This window comes from Pseudophryne corroboree, chromosome 5 (genome assembly GCF_028390025.1).
Source record: "Pseudophryne corroboree isolate aPseCor3 chromosome 5, aPseCor3.hap2, whole genome shotgun sequence".
In the NCBI taxonomy this organism is placed as follows: domain Eukaryota; kingdom Metazoa; phylum Chordata; class Amphibia; order Anura; family Myobatrachidae; genus Pseudophryne; species Pseudophryne corroboree.
This window is the reverse complement of record NC_086448.1, coordinates 643,227,856-643,250,272: the sequence shown is the minus strand read 5'-3', so window position 1 is coordinate 643,250,272 and position 22,417 is coordinate 643,227,856. Positions and strand designations below refer to the sequence as shown.

At 44.6% G+C, this 22,417-nt stretch overlaps 1 protein-coding gene across 2 annotated transcripts in view; it reads left to right on the top strand.

Annotated features, from left to right (window-relative positions):
* CDH2 (cadherin 2) overlaps positions 1-22,417 on the top strand; it is a 409,683-nt gene that overhangs the window by 292,078 nt on the left and 95,188 nt on the right. The gene's annotated exons all lie outside the window — the stretch shown is intronic.

The following is a 22,417-nucleotide window of genomic DNA, read 5'->3' as shown; positions in this document are numbered from 1 at the left end:
GTCCTCCTGGTTTGATCCTCTGATGATGGTAGAAGATAAGTACCTCACGTGGAATACAGTGATGTTATTGGCCCTGGCTTTTGCTAGGCGTGTCTCAGAATTGGGAGCTCTATCGTTTGAAAGCCCTTACTTGTTCTTCAGGACTAGGCAACAATTCCTGCCGAAGGTTGTCTCTGCATTCCACTTAAATCAACCTATTTTGGTTCTGGCTCTTCTGCTCCTCCGGAAGCATAACTGACGCGTTTTGCTGCATTTAGCTAGCAGCGCTGCTAGCTGAATGCAGCGAAACGCGTCAGTAATTCAAAGACGAAAGCCAGGAACGTAGGAGCGGAGGACCGAACCATCCCCTAACCTTTGTCCAGCAATACACTCTATCTTGGAGGACTTCAAAATCAGAAAGTTGCATCAAGTATGTGTACCTATACCGTGCTGCATGAGGAGCTCACCATTAAGATTCTGGAGCACAGTATCCTCTAACGGTTTTTTGTACACCCCTATCCGGACAATATATACCTCTTGAGACTTTTTGCCTGTTGGACATATCACCTAGTTACAGGGGAATATATTTGAAATGGACTCCTTCTCCCATATTCATCAAGAGCCTGGGTCATTGGGTAATACTACCTTTACCTACGTATGAATTCATACTTTTAACACATAATGATATGCATGTATTTCTATGGTTTATTGATTTTTAATATTAATTAAGATTTTTCTTTTATATAATAAATTGTGATATCTATATTGAAAACACTTTCATTAATCGTTGACTTACTTATCTAATTCAGCGCAGCCTCACTCTTTGTTTTTGCTATATACTTTGTATTGTGGGAGAGATTTCCCCCCTTCTCAGAGGCCGCTGCTTAGCGGGGCACCCCATACTTACAGCGCCCGAGTACTCTTTGGTACTTCTCTTGAATGGATGCTAGAGAAAATAGGATTTTAATTACCTACCGGTAAATCCTTTTCTCGCAGTCCATAAGGGATATTGGGTGCCCGACTTAGTATGTTGACTTTTCTGCAGGTTATCTTTTATATGGTTATCTGTTCAGCTGTTGCTGTTTTTTTACCAGCCGTTGCTGGTCGTTTTTATGTTAGTGGTGTGCTGGTGTGTAAATCTCACCACTCGTTATGTTCCGTCTCTCAAGTACAGTATGTCCTTTCTCCTTTGTGCACTGTTTTACCTATAACTGCCCGTGGGAGGGGGAGGGTCCAGCACACCCAGTAGAAGAAATTTAAAGTGCACCGGCTCCTTTGGACCCCGTCTATACCCCATCGTACTAGAATCCCCCAATATCCCTTATGGGCTACGAGAAAATGATTTACCGGTAGGTAATTAAAATCTTATTTTCACCCATTGGGTGAAATGAGTGCCCCCCTCACTCAACACACATCGCGCTGTGCTGAGCGGGGGGAGATATGTGTGCTTAGCGGTCTGTGACAGATCGCTCAGCACACATCTCTCCCCATCCGTACTGCCCTTAAGGGCCCTATTTATCAAATAATGTTTGAAGAATATCCAGCTAAAACACCAGTTTTCAAGGGCTACTACAAATATTAAGAATTGCCTGAATGTGCCATGGAGCAGGGATATCTGCTGTGGTCCTTTCATTGTCACCAGCAGAAGCAGTTTTTTAACGGGGGCTGCTAGACTGTCGACTTTACCAAGCACATTGTAAAACTTGGCCCTTGAAGCTAACACCATCTTCAGCTGGCGTTACTGGCTGTAGCCAATGGGCTACATAAGGCAGAAAGTTCCAGGAGGAAATTCTTTCTTCCTGGCAATGCCCACCACACATGGTCAACATATAGATGTGAGAGGACAGGCGCAGAGACAGACTCCTTTCCAGACGTGTGTGTATTAATACATCCTGGCAAATCTTAATTTCTTGTTGCCAAGAATAGTTAATTTAAGAAATGCTAATTACGATGAATAAATATGCACCTAAATCAATTATTCCTGTGTATCCCAAACACGGTCCTTGATATTCTCTCTCCCGATTATTAAAGTGTTTTGGTTGCGCTTTGCGTAGTAACTTTAAAAAAAACAAAAACATTTAGTGATCATCAGGGACACCTCACAATTTAATAGACCCCATTTTTAGGAGGCGTGGTGAAGTGTTTCAGTACTCTGGTCTTCCCTGCACTCCATGCATCCTTCTGAAGGTGGTGTGGTCATGCCATTTTTGGGGAGTGGCTCATCCTCCTCAAGCCCTGGTTTCCGAGTTCTTTATAAATAACTCCCCTTCCTTCTCAGGGCTTCTGTGATCATGTCTTAGTAGTAATTTTTTTTTGCTTTTCTTTTTTCTGTAAGAACATTTTTGCATCTAATGTTTCTCATACCAGCTTACATATAACACTTCTGTAGAACTTCTTTTGCACAGATTATTCCAGAGAGTAGACTGGATGTAGTGACGTCCGATTTTGGCGGCCGTGCAGGATGACTGTCAAAAGTTTTTTTAAAGGGGCAATCACTTAAAAGTTAAACTGTGCCTTGTAAGCGATTGACTCTTTATAAAAGTGTTCGAGTTTGACCGGCATCCTGCATAGCCACCAAATTTTGGCGTCATTACATCCGGCCCAGTATTTTTATTGTGAGCCTACAGGTTCTTAAACTAAATTTTCAGAAGTGTAATTCATTATTTGCAGATTAAAAAAAATATATATATATTTATATATATATAAATGTTGCTGACAAAAGTGCACCTGCTCTGTGGAAGTTCCAAGTTTACAAAGATAAAATGTATTGCTCTAACAATTGGCTAGCAATTAGCCTCTACCTGTGTAACCTTTATGCATATGACTCCCTAATTCAAATACTATTGGTTGTATTGTGAATTTGAAGAAAAACCATGAAAATGAAGAGAAAATACCTTTATATACATGCACACAATAGACAGTGGCTACAAAATAATATCCATGTGCTTGGAGCTGTTGTATCACTTGTGGGGAAATGGAAGTTGCATCATACACGGAGATACAGTACATCTGCTTCAGTCTGCTAGTAAGCTAAAGCTTGTGAGAAAGTTTTCCTTTCAGCAGGACAATGATCCTAAGCACAAGGGGAACAACATTGGCTTGGTTAAACAATAAAAAAGTGAATGTTCTACAATGACCAAGTCACAGTCCAGATCGCAATCCAGTTGACAATCTGTAGCACTACTGTATGTGAAATTTGCAGTCCACAAGCATCATCCAGCTAAACTGATCAGCCTGGAGCATATCTGCAGAGAAGAGTGGTCAAAAAATATTCCCAAAAAGCGTGCACGCCTGGGGGTAAATTTACTAAAGCTTCTAAAAGTGAAAAGGGGTGATGTTGCCCATAGCAATCAATCAGAGTCTGGACCTTATTCAGAGATGGACGCAGATCACTGCATACGCAGCCAGATCTGTGTCCATCTCCTCACATGCTGTGGGGCTGCCCAGCACAGGGCAAGGCCACCCAGCATGTGTGACGCGCCACCTCCCGATGCCACATCGAATTAAGGTTGACCCCTGGCACTGTCAGTCGGTCCGCCCCATTTTATTTAAATCTGATTGGCTGCGTGTGACGTCATGCAGCCACCCCGAAAAATGCTCCCAGCACGCCCCTGTTCGCCCCACCTTTCCCTTAAAACGCTGCATTCCCGCCCCCTCCAACGGTCGCCGCTGTCAATCATCTTGCAGGCCACATCCTTCCTAGATATGGCCGCAAGGAGAAGGATCGCGTGCGCGCAGTGCAGACCAAATGGACCCGGCAGCTGCATATGGACGCAGCCACGCGTCCATCTCTGTATCAGCCCCTCTGCCTATCATTGTAGCAAATAATGTTTCTGCCAAGTTCTAGTCTGCACTGCAGGGATGACTACATATACAATCATCATTTTCCAGTTTTTATTTCAAAAACAAAATCTGCAGACAGATAATGAATTTTGATGTTCGAAATTTACTTTTAACAGTCTACTGGTTTAATAAGAAATACTGACTGGAATAATCTACAGTATATAAGGGTCGTATGTAATACAGACAAATCCACTTACTTTTTAGGGAGGTGAATACTTTTACAAACCTTTGTACAGTAATCCATACTTACTTACTCTCCCAAAACTTCCAGGAAACTCACAAAGTTTTTGAGGAGTCCCCAGGGCTCCCGGAAGCATGGGTGCTTCTCCTGCATCCCGCCCACTACCTAGTGAACTGGGCTGGATGGGAGAATAAAGCCTGGAATTGTAGTCTGCAGTGCCACTATGGCACAATTCTATGAGAATTGTCCCTGTCCCTTCTACATATACACGAGTCACAGCATTTTGCCACAAGGGAGTGGCGCTGTTAGCCTGGGCCCGCCTGCTTTACTCTAAGGGCCTCTCCCAGAGAGGAGATGATCAGTGTAAATATATATGATATGAACCCATGGCCATCTTAACAGCACTGTAGGCCCTGGCACTGGGTCCCCTATGGTCAGACATCCATTGCCCCCTCCCTCCCTTTAATAAAATGAAACCCCCAGATCAGACACCCCCTGACAAACTGCCACCAGTAATAAAATTATGCCCCAAAGTAGACAACTACTGCACCTTATCCCCAATTATTAAAATCAAACCCCAGATAGGTTTCCCAAATGCACACCCACCCCATTCAATAAAATCCCCCCGCCGCATACATTTTAAAAAGAATCATGACTTGTTTCTCACCATATTTTTATATAGTGAATGGCTGTCAGCGCTCTAATTGGTAGATAGCTCCAGCAATCCGCCAATAAAGTTGCTGACAGCAGGTAGAAAACACTGCCCGGCCTCTCTGAGTGTGTGATGTTTACCATCAGCGGCGAGGAAGCAGCTTTCTCTGCCTGCGTCTCAGTCAGCTTCCCTATGCACTCCATATAGTGTGGGGCCGCTCGCTCTATGCTTCGGCCTTCCGGCTGAGATGCATGTAGAGAAAGATGCATTACACACAATCAGAGCAGCCAACAGCATTCTCTACCTGTCTCCCAAGAAGCTCTGAGGCACCAGCACACCCCTGTTCGAAAGCCCCTAGAATCATGGCACGGGCGAAACTAGGATTTCTGACATCCAGGGCAAGACACACACACACACACTAAAATAATAAGATGATCAAATATATAGAAAAAAATGGAACCCTGCTGTCCAGGGAAGGGTGCTCGGAGAAAGTGCATCTTAAGGAGACATAACCTGTAAATGAGGTGAGAAATCTTAAGTCTTGCTGATGTAGAGTTGTCATGTATCTGACACTGGGAATAATTTGTCTGTATATAGTACAATTAACTGCAGCAGGGACCCGGGACAGACTCTTGCGCAAGAAGCGCCTGGGAATGGCTGGAAGACCACAGCAACCAGCACTCCCAGCCATCTGGAAGGTGCCTGTCTGACTGCTCTTCTGACCTCACATCACCCCTGGTAACACAGTGCAGCAGATTGATAGGTGTCATGCGTGAGCACAGACCGTGGGGGCAGTTTTGCACAGCACATTCCCGCAGCACCCCTGTCTGAAACTTCCCCTGTACATACACCTGGCACCCCTCAGCTGCCCGTTCACCCCTCCCTTTACATACACTCGGGTAACCATGACCACTGGACATCTTACCATCTCAACCCCCTCAGTTGCGGCCCTGGTCATGGGCCCCAGGGCAGCCGCCCAGAGTGCCCATACGTTAAGATGATACTGTATAAACCCTACCACTAAACATTCAAATGTTTTGAATCAGGACAGTGGCATAACAACCTCAGAGTGGAGGTGTAATTGTGTCATGAGGAAGCCTGTTGGCATCAAGATAAGGCATTGCCACACCAATTGGGAGGTATACCTACAGCCTGAAGTCCTTGGTGTACTGTACTGCATGCTTTCTTCCTGTCTTGATAACTCCAATGAAGTACTGCACACACTCACTATTCCTACGTTACTCCCAGCAACCGGGACAGATATCCTAGTTGTGGTGATGGCAGGACAGCCCTCTAGAATCTGGATGGTTTCCCCTTAATCAGGGCAATTCGCTCTTTCTAAGCATGGTGGAAAGTATTGTTTTGTATATTTAATCCCTTCAAAATATATTTAAAAAATTCAGTTATTTTGTAAACATTAATTCTCCACGTGCTGAAAGCAGTTCTGTCTATTAGATGTCATGTTTTCATATTGGAAATCCCACGACAGCTAGCACAGTAAAACAGGTATGGTTCCTGCAGTTACACATTCCTTTGTGGGAGATACACGTTCCTTATAAAAGGATTGCGTGACTCAGAATCCCTGAGTAGAAACAGAAAGGAATGTTGACACCTACAAAAAGATTAATGGTCAGTGTGCAAAGTGGGTCATCCAGCGCATCCATCTTGTCTGACATAGGTTTAAAATAATTACAGAATTAATTCTGTGGGATTAAATAGGGTCATAAATATTTGAGACTTTCTTTACCAGTACATATTAAATGTGTCTTTGGAACTTGCATGACATTTTAGCAAACCCAAGACTGACTTAAACTATCTGCCTGGATTGTGGCAGATATGATAATGAGAGATAATATAAATCCTGCAAAACTGTTCATTTATTCAGCAATCAGAGAAAGGAGTCTTGTGTAGGAATGCAGTGATGCATTTTAACGTTCCAGAGAGCTGTCTTATACATACACAGTAGGGGTTCTGTTACAAGCACTTATGCCTTGGTGTTCTTATCATCAAAGATTTGGGTTCTGGGGTGTAAGAGTAATTAGCGTCTGTACAAGACACATGTATGGGGGTCTTCTGATGGGGCGAGCTGGGTGTATCGGGGTGTTTTATGCTGAATGCTTTTGCTGCTGAATGCAAAAACAAAATTTAATTTAGAGGGACCAGATATTCTAGCAATCTCCAAAGTATATGGAATAATCATATAGCATGTCCGCAAATCCTTTTAAGCTGTACAAAATGACTTTATTTTTACAATTCCTTTGATGTGGCTGTGATCGAGTGCCAGCTATTACTGTTAGTGGGATATCATTTGCACCATTCACGCCCACTTGAAAAGGGAAAGTTAATTCATATGTACACATAAACTAATGTAATTATAAGATTTAAATGTACAAATATGATGTGCAGTAAAAAGAGTATTGATGTCCCCTTATTCCAATAACTTCTTGAGGCTGTAGTTCTCTGCACATGTGCAAGATTTCTCAGGAGGAATCAAGGTGGCACTGGGAGTTGACTGCACTGGGAGCTAATGGTGCTGGGAGCTAATGTTGCTGGAAGGCTGACGGGGCTGGGAGGTAATGGTGCTGGGAGGCTGACGGGGCTGGAAGCTAATGTTGCTGGGAGGCTGACGGGACTGGGAGGTAATGGTGCTGGGAGACTGACGGGGCTGGGAGGTAATGGTGCTGGGAGGCTAATGGGGCTGGGAGGTTGACGGGGCTGGGAAGTTGACGGGGCTGGGAGGTAATGTTGCTGGGAGGCTGACGGGGCTGGGAGGTAATGGTGCTGGGAGGCTGACGGGGCTGGGAGGTTGACGGGGCTGGGAGGTAATGGTGCTGGGAGGCTGAGGTGATCTTTAGTTACAAGCTTGAATGTTTTAATATATTAGGTTATCTATCTGCTTTTATGTACATGGACAGAATAGTTTTAAAATTGTGGACCTGACAGCCTTTCCTTTAATGAGCTATTTTAGAGGTTCCATATTTTACTAATAAATATACATATAAATAATGCATAATAATAATTTATAATATCTGTCTTATTTGTAATTCATTCCAGCTTATCTTAAAAGGCAGAGAACACATTATAAATATTACATGGAAAGTATCACTATTTCCATAATCAGGGCCTTCTCTTCGTGACAGCATAAGTCTTGTTACATTTGCAATACATAATAAGCTGTGAAAGCATGTGGTATGTCTTAAACAACTCAGCATAAATCATGTTAAAATATAAATGTGATTTACCACTGAATAAAAAAAGAAAACACACAGAGAGTTTGCAGTATTTTGTTTAGATTTTGTGTTTTACAAAATTGCACCAAAGACATACAGTAGATTCATAATACAGAAAGTGGGGAGCCATCTCTGACTGAGAGCCAATCATTTAGCCTGTTGGAGTTTCTGTGGCATGCTGGGGCTTGACTGTGTCATAGTAAGTGAGGAGCCATCTCTGACTGAGAGCTAATCATTTAGCCTGTTGGAGTTTCTGTGGCATGCTGGGGCTTGACTGTGTCATAGTAAGTGAGGAGCCATCTCTGACTGAGACCCAATCATGTAGACTGTTGGAGTGTCTGTGGCATGCTGGGGCGTGACTGTGTCAGAGTAAGTGTTGATGGACTTGGCTATGCTCCCAGTCAAAGTTTGTACTGGAAAAACACCTGGCACCTGTCCCTACTGGTAAATGTCATGACCACAAGCCTGAAATCTGGACAGTTGGAAGGTATTGAGTGAGCTGAAGCAGATGGAAATCCCCAGTTGCATGTCAGCAATTATCCTGATTGGCAGCAGCAGGGGATATCTGGCCAAAAAGGTACCACATGATCGTCTCACACCTTATCTTGGGACCTCCTCTTTGGCCAGATAATTCACGCATCAGCCAAATTAGGGTTAACGGCTGATAATTTGACCCAGAGACAGTGCTATGCTCTCCTTGTCGAATCAAGATATAGATGTTGTGTCAAGTATAAAAATTAAAATAAACTATTTTAATGTTTGTGCCAAATTGTCACATTTTAGTGTACCATGATATTATGTGTTCTTATAATGTTTGTGACTTACAAGAACACATCATACATGAACTCTTGCTCACTTTCTTTTTCAGATTGTGGATAGAATGTATCAACACCAAAAATGTGGTCAAACCTCTGAAAATGCCGTACTCCCCCTATGCATCAAGCTTCAGAAAGTGAAACTTGTGTAACTTGTTCCCGGTAGGCGACTCCATCTATGGGCTTCTTCCGCAGAATTCCACAAGATGGATCCAATAGCAACCCTCCCAATGTCCCCCGCAGCTAAAAGATGCATTGGCCAATGGCCACGCATTTACATCCCAGAAGTCCCCACACCTCAAATGTGTAACCCTTATCGGGAGAGCTGTCCGTTTGCTTTGCTGTACATGCATACAGCATTAATAGATGCTGCGATGCATGTGATCAGTGGCGGGGATGCATCGTATTCAAAGTGATGCATCCCACCCTCAGTCCTCCGAAGCAAGCTAACGCTCAATAGAAAGACCCTAATGTAGCAAGTTTGTGAGAGAATTAGCTCTGGTTACACAATACTTGCACCTCACCTACATCAATGTATTTTATCATTTATAAGCATGCTCTTTCTTTCCTAAGCCTGATACATTCTAGTATTAGAAGTGGTCTCGGCAGCATGCAACTCAGAATCAGCCCCAAAGTTTCCTTTAAAGTCAAGAGAAAATCCACTAAAGGGTGCACATTTATACATGGATAAGTCATGTCGTGATGTAAGACTTGCAAATGTACTGTATATATATTTTTTTGCATGCAGAAAAAACACTGTGACTTAGGGCGGTGTCCTGTTACCCACGGTAAAACATCTGGTCCATTTTTCACGATTTTTTCAGATCTTTCACAGATATCCTATTAGAGCGCCTGTCACAAAATGCCCTTTCTCCCAAAAACATACAGGTTCAGTGAAACCTGTGTGTTCTCACTTGAAAACAGGGCTGTTTCCGGGGATTTGGTTTCACCCGAGAGCCAGCAATCGGTGCTGACCTGCATCCCTCACCCCCTGTCCCCGGCAGTGGTCACGTGTCGGGGGAGCGGTCATTTGACCAGGGGGCGGGCAGAGGTGAAGCGTTGCACCGGGAGCTGTCAGGATCCGGCTCCTGGTGCAGTACACAAAAGCCCTGATAAGCCGCAGCTCGTGCCGGCTTATCGGGGCTAATAGGATAGCCTTGGACGAGAGCATTACCTGCGGTAATGTACTGTGGGTAATAGGATACCACCCTCAGAGTTCAGTTGAGCAAAAGCCATGCCTCCTACCACCACCGCAACTGAATCTATGTATACATTTTAAATATAACCTCCTGCAGTGCAACATGGTTTTACAGGGTCCAAGGTTGCACCATTTAGATGGAATTTCTCCTAATTCTATATGAGCCCTACAGTGAGAATTCTCAGCTATGACATTGATCTACCTGAATGGGTGGATCTGTGACGTGTCAGCATGCTAGTGAGGCTCCGACATAGTGTAAACATATATTTCTTCAGAGAGGAAATAAAACACAGAAGCTAATACAAAATTTCAGAGGGGTTTCCAAATGCTTCACAGCAGTATTTATATAGTTCCGCCACACTATCTGCTCTGTTATTCCTGTAGTTCTTTTCCTAGGAAGGCAGTAACAGACTACATCATTTAAATAATTCTTTATTCTTTGCATAAACATAAAGTGTTTATCTAATGAATTAAGATTTTGACTGCAAAAAGTACTTAAATAAAATAACGTGCTAAACATGTTGTTTTTTTGTTCTCCATTAGGAACGTATTAAAGCCTATATTTGTTGTGAGATCTTGTAAATTAGTATGAAATCCGATAATAGTGGTGTTTGTTAAGTTTCTATATGTCAGCCATACCAGTAGAAGCTGGAGCTCCTTGGACATTTTGTTCCTTAGTATGTTTGACCTCAGTGCTCTGAATTCAAAAGACAAATTACCAAAGGCATGTGTATGGGGTGTGCAAGGTCTCTGCCCACACACGCCTTAGACAGCCTCAACTCCTACCTACCTAATGTGTGTGTCCCCCCCTCCCCCCACCCCCCGCATCTCAGCTGGGAACTAGAGATGAGGCAGCCTGATTCTCAATCTAAGATGGCCAATGTGAAACTACTGTATCTGAATTGGGCAATTTCACATTGACCATCTTGAACTATAAATGAAGCTGTCTATTCCCTAGGAGACAGCAACAGTGGGGAGGAGACAACAGCAGCACCCGCTGTGCCGGCAAGAAGAGTACTGCTAGTGAATGTCCTGGTAAAGGGGCGTCTTGGTCTTCTCGCACACAGCTTTCCCTGGGGCTGTGCACACCTATGCATACCACACAGCTACTACTTTATTGCTTTCTATTCCACTTTTCCACTATTTGTACCCAGGAAAGTGACACTAATTTTGGATGTTCCACCACATTTTTCTTACCGTAGCAAAGCCGTGTCCACAAACCTAGTGAGCCCTGAGATTATTAGAGCTAGTGATTAGACTGGAAACCTGTATAGTCTCTTAAGGTACCTGTGTTACACAAAATAGTACGTCTTAGCTGGCTGTGCATTCATCCTGATGTTATGACACTGCAGTTGTTAGCAACATTGGACCACATTTTTTGTTAAATTTATTTAACATTTTATTTATGCAAACATTGAACTTGCTATATATTAATCCGATATTATATAATCTTGTATCTTATGTTTATAAAACACACACACACACACACACACACACACACACACACACACACACACACACACACACTAGGACTTAAAACAGCCCATACATTTGTATTTCAGTTTGTACTCTAAATCCTGCCTTTATCTTGTTCTCTCTTCCACTCCCGCAACTACCTACATTTACTCACCAAGCATTCATACCCTGGACACACAATATTGATTCCTCTATTGCAGCCACTGCACATCAATTTAACCTCCTCTCCTTCCCCTCTATCTCTGCTCAAGATCTTTCTTCCACTCCTAAGAGTCTTCTTTTATTAACTGTAGACATACTTGTGCCTTTGAGGATCATGTACGTAGAGTACAGATTGCTTCTTAGTTACTGCGTGCTGTATCACATCAGTCTAACTTAGGTTAACTTATTGTATCACATTATTTAAGGTAACTTTCCCCGGTAAAGTGTAGCTGTGTTCTATAAAGCAGTTACACAGATGAAATAACACATTGAGACAGGTTATCATTTTCCGATGAATTGTACAGTGAAACTGTGAATATAAATGTAAGGTGTTTTATCCAGATTTTAAGTGTGATTTGACAAAACTAAAAACCCACGTATAATATCCAATCTGATAAAAGGCTACTCTGACTGATATTATATAAATTATAGCAGTGGAAGATATTCGATAGCCACATATTAAATCACTTTTTTTGTTAGAATTTTTTTTTTTAAAGGAACAATTGAACAAAGCAAATCCAGTCTGTAATTCTGATGTGTTTGTTTTGTATTTTATTTTTCCACCACTAATCCCCTCTTAAAACTTCCAATTTATTAATTTACTCTTTCCTAATTCTGTAGTACAAAGTCTAAAATCACAGATATATCATAAAGAGTAGAGATGTGCAGGTACGGATTTACTTGGTTTTTAACACCAGAATTAACCCGAGTTCGTATTCATCTGGATTTTTCTTATTGACTGACCAAAACATATGACACCTGAGAGCCAATAAGATGCCATTTTGATATCCGGGTACATCCAAGTAAATTCGAACCCGCACATCTCTAGTAAGAGCAAATCAGTTCACTCATTTTGAGAGTACAGTCTGTGGGTGGAGTAGCCGGCAGCTATTCAAATGTTTCTGCCGACAGGCACGATACCTTCATTTCAGCTCACTACGCCCAGAGGTGGTGAGCTGGAATTTCACGAATAGTGACCCATTTGGGCGCCCAAATGGGACTTTTTGTGTCGCACTCATTTGCTTAGTTGGGTTTTGCTGCTTTATGCGGCTAAACCTTACTGATATTGATGCGTGTGATAATGGGGGACAATTGAATATCGCCCCTTGATTTGTCACTGTAGACTGGAGATCGGACACGATTAAACAATTGAATCCCCCCTTGCGCTATGTAACACAAATTAATGCAGGTGAAACACTTCTAGATATGACAACTTTCAGGGAAACTTGTCTACCGATACTTTTGAGTCCACTCATGCTAAAGGGCTGCTACTTTTAAATACAGTGCATTTTATTTTAAAAGTAGCCCCACATAGAACACTATGGTGTGAATTCTAAGGCTCAAAATGAAGAGAAATTTGAACAACAGGCACATCAGGGGATCCGCTAGCCTTCCTTGTATTGTCAAATAAAAAAAAGTTCCCAATTTTGTCAACAGGTGGAGATATTGACAATGCAAATCACTTGGAGAACATTACAATTGTTCAGTTTGTCCTCCATTGTGGTCAACAATAGTTTCCATGTGAACAACATAATTTTTATAGCAGAAAGCAATATGATGTGCAATGCAGACTTGCAGACCTAACAGCTGGTTCTCCTTAAAAAAAGAAGAGAAATAGAAGAAGAAAAGACACATTCAAAAGGCACATGAAATGAAGTCCATTGATTGGGTTGGCCAAGATGTCCCAAAGTGTGCCAACAACCACTGTGTTCAGACATCTTTGTCACCCCAATCACCGGACCTTACCCTATGCAGATTGTGGTTGTGGGTTTTGTTTTGGAAAAACAAGTCAGATATAGGCATTGTGCTGGCTATTCCACATGGCATTCTAGGTTGTGCTATAGATAGGCTTACTGTACTATCCTTTTAAACTGGTACATTCATGGATTACACAGATTCTGTGGCTGGCTGACTTGAAGCTTGCATTTCACCTGGTTTTAATCAGCCATAAAACCTGTGTAATTCATGATTGTGACGGTGTAAAGGGATATTATGGGAAGCCTAGCTATAGAGAATACTTGGGCAGATGTATGAAAGTGTGCTGTGGCTTCTGCTGACCACAGCGCACGTAAAGCCTGCAGTTACCGCATCCCATTAATGTATCAACGGCGTGTTAATACCGCGTGCTGTGGCTGCTGCGCACCCCCGCCGCTTACCGCTTCCCTGCAGTCGACAATGGGAGACGAAGGGCAAAGGCAATGTATGATTGCCTCTGCTGTCACTTTTCGTCTCGTAAAGCCGCCGGGCCGGAACGCCTCCCCCGGCAGGCGATGTCTGCAAAATGTCCACTGGCTTAGTTTTTTTTTTTTTAAATAAACTTTATTGAACGTGGACATTCTTCAGCTGGTCTACACAGCCTTAAAGCGCATGCGCCGGGGGCCTCCGGTGGCGCAGACAGGAAGCAGGGGAGAAGGGCGCATGCACACACACTGCGGCGCCGAGCCGATGTGGAAGGTGCGCTATCGCGGGACAGGTAAGATAACGCCCTCCCACATCGGCAGCCACACTGGTGATACATTGTGGCGCAGGGTCCGGCCGTATCACCACGATAATGTGGTGATACGGCTGCAGGCACATAACGTGCGTTAGGAAGTTTTTCATACATCTGCCCCACTGTTCTTTGAATGGAAACTGTTGTTGACCACAGTGGAGGATATATTTAACAGCTGTAATGCTATTCAAGTGATTTGTATTACACTAGTGCCACCTGGTGACATAGTTTGTAACTACTTTTTTTGATGTGTTTTTTTTTTTTAATAAGTGGCTAGTTTAACATCTTAAGTACCTGGTGTTCAAATCTCTGTACATCACAAGCATTAGAACTCTTTCCAGAGTGCTCTAAGAGAGAATGTTATAATTTTAAATGCCCTATACTGTATACCAAAAATGCATGTGTAGTGCAGATCAGCATTTTCAGCTATTTTCTTGTTTAGAGGCCTATTAATCAAAAGTAGGTGAAAATTAGCATTTTCATCTCCTTTTGTAGAAATTAAGTAATGGGTCTATCCATTATAAAGGAAATGCCAGTGATACCAGGGATTTGACACAACATCTCTATACAATAGTATGGGGACCTAAACACATCAAGCTCTGAAAATACATCTTTAGATGATGAGAGTTCCCAGGCGACTGCTCCTTCCTGTTGGAAGAAGGTGTGGGTTGCAAAAAGTGATCTTTTCGGATCTCTTCACCCCTGTTCAGATCCTTCCTCAACTTGTCAGTTATCTCAGTACGTGTACTTGAACCCAGGAATATAATGTAGTCAGCAAAGTACCACAATTGCAAGCATATGCAAGAATTGACAATTGTAGCAAGTTGTGTGCAGATCTGCACCAGTAGCATGTAATATGTTTACTATTCAGCATGCCTCACATACTCTTTACATGCATGAGCAATGAAGAAAGCACCTATTACTATTAGCTCTGATTCTAAATAAATGGCTTGAATCTTAAATGTTAGGTCTGCCTACAGTTGGAGATCCACTTGTGTAAAGTACTGATCAGAGAATAGCATTTCTGCAGCGGGGTATACTGGGATTCCACAGGGAATATTGTGTAGAGTTGGATCTTGATATTAGTCACCAACAGGCTAAAGCTTTCACTGTTCCCAGGATGCACTGCAATGCCTCCTCTATAACCCTGCCTCCGGGCACTGGAGCTCACTTTGTAAGTTGGTGCCTGCCGAGCAGGTCACTAGCAGGTGGGGCTGCGCTAGGCAGCCCTGAAAAGAGCTTTTTAAGAAGACTTCAAGGGCCTCAGCACTGTTTATGTCATTCTGACATTCTGTGCTGCAGCTCCATCACCTCTCCAGCAACGCTGCGGCCAGGTTCCATGGGTATTTGTAGCGGACGCGCACCGGTTTTCAGGTACACCACCGCTGACGCTCTCCTGAATCGCGTGGCTGCACATCAGGGAGGAGGTAAGAGGGTCCCCCAGGTGGGCCCGCCGGTAAATCGTGTCTGGTCGTGGTCCCATGAGACTGACCGCGCCGCTGGCATGGACACTGTACTGCACAGGGACCCCACTATATCCACCAGGGCAGGGAGCACAGGTCGGATTTACTAAAATCCGTTTTACATAGGCTCCACAGTACCCGGTGATGAGGACCAGCATAGGGGATAAGGCGCTGACCTGTAGCCCCTCCCCCAGTTCCAGGCGCCATCTACTGCTGGTGGTTCCGCCCTGGAGCTGCATTTCACTCTCCCTCACTCCCTGACAGAGATTTTGGCACCATCTTTTACACAAGTAGTTGAGCTGATCTCCGGGACTGCTGAGCACTGTCTACTCTGTAAAGCTGCCTGTCTCATCAGCGCTGTGCATTTACAGGCACTTAAGTATTCTACATGTCATTTTATTTTAGACAGTGTTAGTTAAGAACAAGTGTACTGCTACCTGAATATTTAGCACACGTATTCTGTGAAATACATCAAGTATCTACTGTGCATTGTTATATCTATATACATACATATCTATTTGTAGTTCTGTTAGTCCAGTGCAGTTTTATTGTTTATCTGTAATAACTTCTGTATTGTACCTGTGAATGAGTGTGCCAGTAGCTGCTGTGTGGATTTCATTCTCGTGTATCATACTTCTTGCTATTACTATATTCTGCACCCTGGGGGGCTCGGTGTGTCAGGGTCTCATATATATATATATATATATATATATATATATATATATATATATATAGAGAGAGAGAGAGAGAGAGAGAGAGAGAGAGAGAGTGCTACACAGTAAATACTGTTTTGTATTTTTTATTGTGTATTTCAGTCACCTCATACCGATTTTATCCTCTGTTTGTGCCCTGTATTTACTGTCACATAAATCCGGGGATTATTTGTAGGTATTGTGTTTGTCTGGCTATATTGTACTGTTCCGCTCTAAGGCTACATTTACTATAATGTCTGCCACACAGTGTGGGAAATCCGCGGACGCTTCTGCATCATGCAGTGTTGGCACCAAGGATTTACCTGAGGGGGAAGTTTTAGCTGATGGTTCAGGTACTAGGTTCCATACATCTCCCAGTCAGCCCGCAGCACCTCTCCCAGTCAGCCTGCAGCACCTGTGGCCAATCAGGAACCACCTTGGGAAGCGTTCTCAAGTATGCTGAATACGCTTGTGACACATCTTACACCCCCTGCGGGACCTCCTGTGGCATTGAAGCCACATATTATCCCTGTAGTTAATCCGCCCTGGGCGGACACTCTGTCTACCCAGTTACAACAATTAAATCAATCTTTGGTTAGACAAAGTCTACCCCACGCCTCTCTGGGGTCAAGGGGTCATCTAAGTGGGCCATTTCTTCCTCACAATCCACTAATAATTCTGATGAGGATGGGGAATATACTGATCCGTCAGACACTGATACAGTCTCTTCTGATGAGGAATCTACAACCCAGGTTGATGTTCCTGACCTAGTGGAGGCTATTAAGCTGATTCTACAAATTGATGATGAGATCGATCCCACTGCTACGTCTAAGAAACCTGATAAGTTCAAACGTCAGAAAGTTACTAAAGTAGTCTTACCACATTCTGACCATTTAATTGACATACGTCAGGAATCCTGGTCGTCTCCAGGAAATAAATTTTCCCTGTCTAAAAAGATGCTAGCTCGTTATCCTATCCCTGCGGAGTTGAGTAACAAGTGAGTAACTCCACCGCCAGTGGGCTCTCATGTCACCCGTCTCGTGGTGTCATCTACTCTGCCTGTCACCGCTGTCACCTCACTGAAGGAACCGACGGATAAGCGTGTGGAGGGATGCCTGAAGTCTTATTTACTCTCTTACCGGTGCTGTACATAGACCCACTATAGCAGCCTCATGAGCCTCAAAAGGAATTAAAGCATGGGTTCAGGCAATTGAGGATGAGGTGCCTCAGGATATTTCTGACACTGCCAGACAGTATCTGCCTCATATTACCACAGCCTCCCACTATATTTAGGAGGCGGCCTCTGAGGCAGGTGTAATGGCAGCCAAGGCGTCCACTACGTCTATACTGGCTCGCTGAATTCTGTTGTTGAGGTCCTGGAAGGTGGACCTAGACTCCAAAAAGACCTTGGAGGTGCTCCCTTTTAAGGGGGACATCCTTTTTCAGAAGGATCTGAATAAGATTGTGACTTACTTGGCAGCTGCTAAGACTGTGTTTCTCCCAAGTACTAATCCTTCTGCACTGAAGGCGAAGAGTACCACTTTTTGTTCCTTTCGACCACCATGGAAGGCAAAGGGTCAGACGTACCCGAGACAGGCTCATACTTCCAAATCCACTAAGACCAAACCTAAACAATCTTGGACTGCCCATAAGCCTGCTTCCAAACAAGACAAGCCTGCTGCATAACGGGGCGGGCCTCCCCCTGGGGGACCCCAGGGTGGGAGGCCGACTTCTGCAGTTTGCCCAGGCCTGGTTAAAGACCACTTTGGGTGAGGGAAGTTGTCTCACAGGTAAGAAGTTGTCTCTCACAGGTTGCGCTTTCAACAGTTAGCCCTTCGGATCCGTTGAAAGCGCAAGCTCTACACTTGGTTGTGCAATCCCTCCTGGACACAGGAGTGGTAGTGCCGGTACCCCTGTCCCAGAGAGGCCGGGGATTCTATTCGACCATGTTTCTAGTTCCGAATCCAGATGGGTCCTTCCGGCCTCTACTCAACCTCAAATCATTGAACAAATTTGTGAGAGTGTCCAAATTCCGTATGGAAACTGGGCTCTATTGTACTGGCCATGGAACCCAAAGACTATATGGTATCCCTGGACATACAGGATGATTACCTACATATACCTATTGCCATATCGCATCAGCAATATCTGCGGTTTGCTATTGGCAACCTATATTATCAATTCCAGGCTCTGCTATTTGGACTGGCCACGGCCCCTCGGATCTTCACCAAGGTCATGGCCGTGATGACGGCCCTTCTCCACCAACAGGGAATCAGGATCCCGCCGTATCTGGATTACTTGCTGATCCTGGTGAACTCCCAAGACGTTCTCCTCAATCATCTGGAACTGACGGTCCAATTCCTACAAGCCCGCGGGTGGCTTATCAACTGGAAAAAGTCCTCACTGGTCCCTGAACAGAGCATGGTGCACCTGGGGGCACTGCTGGACACACACAGCCAGAGATTGTTTCTGTCTCCAGAGAAAGTCCTGAATCTTCAGGACAGGATCAGATACTTCCTCTCTCGCCCAAGAGTGTCGATACAATTGGCGATGCAAGTACTAGGCCTCATGGTGTCGGCTTTCGACATGGAAGAGTACGCTCAATTTCATTCCCGCCCTCTGCAGAGGTTAATCCTTTCCAAGTGGGATGGCCTGCCTCATCGGATCATGCCTCAAATGATCTCCCTGACTCCGGAGGTTCGCCTGTCACTGAGCTGGTGGCTACAGGACCAACAGTTGAGCAGGGGCTGCCCCTTCAGGATCTCCAACTGGGTTCTCCTGACAACGGACGCCAGTCTGCGAGGTTGGGGTGCAGTGTTGGAGCAACACTCTCTCCAGGGTCGGTGGACCAGGGAGGAATCTCTCCTCCCGATAAACATTCTGGAATTGCGGGCAGTGTTCAATGCGCTGACGCTTGCCCTGCCTCTGGAACAGAACACGCCTATTCAAGTACAATCAGACAACGCCTCCATGGTGGCGTACATAAATCATCAAGGTGGCACTCGAAGCTGTATGGCAATGCTTGAAGTTTTAAAAATCCTCCTTTGGGCGGAATGCCATCTGGCAGCAATATCGGCAGTGTTCATTCCCGGAGTCCTGAACTGGGAAGCGGATTTCCTCAGTCATCAGGATGTTCACGCTGGAGAGTGGAGTCTGCATACAGAAAATGTGTGAAGAAAGAAAGGAGCGCTGTCTGTGGAGGTATTTTCATTAAAAATAAATTGGATATTTAATAAAAACACATATTACACATAATACCTACATTTTAATAAACATACATACAAACAAACAAACAAACAAACAAACAATTAATACATTTGATAAATAGACTCTAATATGACAGCTGCAGGGTATATTGTTGTGGATTTAATTCCACTACTGATTAAAAAAGGAATCCTTGTCAGCTGGATCAGTCCCCTTTAGAAATTTAAACAGTTGCAGTATGTTCTTATTATTAAAGTGTCCAGTATTGTAAACAGTCTCCACATGTATAAATGACTATTGTAGCCTTTTGAAAGAACAGTGAACAATATTGATACACTGATTTATTACCGTTCAAAGGGTTTTTTGCAAATAGGGCTTTTGATCAAACAGCAGCAAGAGGTATAATTAGCTCCACCTGATTAAAAGTACAAATCTCAGCTCCCAGTGAAATAGAGGAAAGTACTTGGATCCAATAAACACTATTAAGTTCTATTGCATAGCCTTTCACAAGTGTTATATTATGATGCTGGTGCACAGGTTTACAACACTGTAGTTATGTAGCGGGAGCTCAATGGCAATCGCTTACCCGCATCCGTGTATGCACCGCCGGAGGTCTCTGTATTTGTATTAGAAGTAGCGCTGGCTATAGTGTTCAGGTATTTCTCCTCTCCAACAGTTGAGCAGGGTATGTCCCTTCTGGATCTCCAACTGGGTCCTCCTGACAACGGACGCCAGTCTGCGAGGTTGGGGCGCAGTGTTGGAGCAACACTCTCTCCAGGGTCGGTGGACCAGGGAGGAATCTCTACTCCCGATAAACATTCTGGAATTGCGGGCAGTGTTCAATGCGCTGACGCTTGCCCTGCCTCTGGAGCAGAACATGCCTGTTCAAGTACAATCAGATAAGGCCTCCACGGTGGCGTACATAAATCATCAAGGTGGCACTCGAAGCTGAATGGCAATGCTTGAAGTATCAAAAATCCTCCTTTGGGCGGAATGCCATCTGCCAGCAACATCGGCAGTGTTCATTCCCGGAGTCCTGAACTGGGAAGCGGATTTCCACAGTCGTCAGGACATTCACGCCGGAGAGTGGAGTCTTCATACAGAAGTCTTTCAACTCCTAGTGGACAAGTGGGGCCTACCAGATGTAGACCTGATGGCGTCTCGACACAATCACTAGGTTCCAGTCTTCGGATCAAGGACAAGGGATCCTCAGCAGTGTTCATGGACTCACTGGCAATTCCATGGAACTTTTGGCTGCCATTCGTGCTCCCTCCAGTGTCACTCCTGCCCAGGGTGCTATGGAAGTTCAAGCAAGAAAGAGGAATACTACTTCTAGTCGCTCCAGTGTGGCCCAGATGGCATTTGTTCTCAGACCTCCTCGTTCAGTGCCCTTGTGTCTATCCGGACCTGGCCAGACTGGCTCCTTGGGATCTGTCTGTTGTCTTAAATGCCATACAAGAGTCCCCATTTGAACCTCTTGAGTCTATGGTTCTTAAATGCCTTATGCTTAAGGTTGCGTTTCTGTTAGCTATTGCCTCTGCTCGAAGGGTGTCGAACTTAGGCGCTTTGTCCTGTCGTCCACCCTTTTTGATTTTTCACCGTGACCGGGCAGTTCTTCGGATTCGCCCCGGTTATCTGCCTAAAGTGGTATCTTCTTTCCATCTTAACCAAGAGATTGTGGTTCCGGCTTTTAACTCTCCTGTTTTGTCTTCCAAAGAATGGTCTTTGGATGTGGTACAGGATCTCCGTATCTACGTGGAGAGGACTGCCTCTATCAGGAGGTCAGATACCCTGTTTGTACTTTTTGGTTTTCACAAACGTGGCTGGCCTGCGACAAAGCAAACCTTGGCCAGATGGATTAGAATGGTGATTGTCTGTTGGACCTTCTTGGGCGGCCCGCCATGGTGCGTCCACTGAACAATTGTGCAAGGCGGCTACGTGGTCCTCCGTGAACGCGTTCATTAGGTTCTATGCCTTTGATACTTCCGCCTCCCAGGATGCTTTCTTTGGACGCCGGCTTCTTGTGCCGCTACGGTGCGTCCCCTCCCATGAGGAACTGCTTTAGGACATCCCCGATGTATTCCCTGTGAAATCCCAGTGTATCCCGCTGCAGAAAAGGAGATTTATGGTAGACTTACCGTAGTTAAATATCTTTCTGCGAGGTACACTGGATTCTACAGGGCGCCTACCCTGACGCACTTTGCTTCGTTTGGTTTTATGGCATTAGCCGCTGGTCCCTTCTCCTGTCGTGAGAATGTGGTTCTATGTGACTAACATTTGCCGTCTCTTTTAGCTGCTACTTCATTGGACTGGTTAACGAAACTGAGCTCCAATGCCCGGAGGCGGGGTTATAGAGGAGGTGGTGCAGTGCATCCTGGGAACTGTCAAAGCTTTAGCCTGTTGGTGCCTCGGAACAAGATCCAACTCTACACCCCCGATGTATTCCCTGTGGAATCCAGTGTACCTTGCAGAAAGAGATTTAACTATGGTAAGTCTACCATAAATCTCCTTTTTAAGACAGATGATAAAAGGGGATGTAGTCAGGTGACTGGCGGTCGGGATCCCGGCGGTCATCATACCAATGCCTGGATCCTGGCCGCCAGGATGCCAGCAGGGGGCCTAGGGCTATTCCCACTCATGGGTGTCCATGACACCCATAGAGTGGGAATAGAACCTGTGGCAAGTGCAGCAAGACAAACGCAGTGAACCCGCAAGGGGCTTCATTGTGCTCGCCCCCTGGCATCCGGGATCTCGGCTTTGGTATCCTGACTGCCGAGATCCAGACCATCGGTCACCCGACCCCAACACTGCATGAGGCTTCGTTGCCCCCCTGCCGGCATCCTGGCGGCTGGTATCCCGGTGTTGGTATGCTGACTGCAGGGATCCTGGCCCAATAAAAGTTATCCAGCATTAGTTATTGTACCATTGCACAGGGCCACATTATTCTTGAGTCTAAATCAGCATACTGTATATTTTATTTCCCTGACATTTT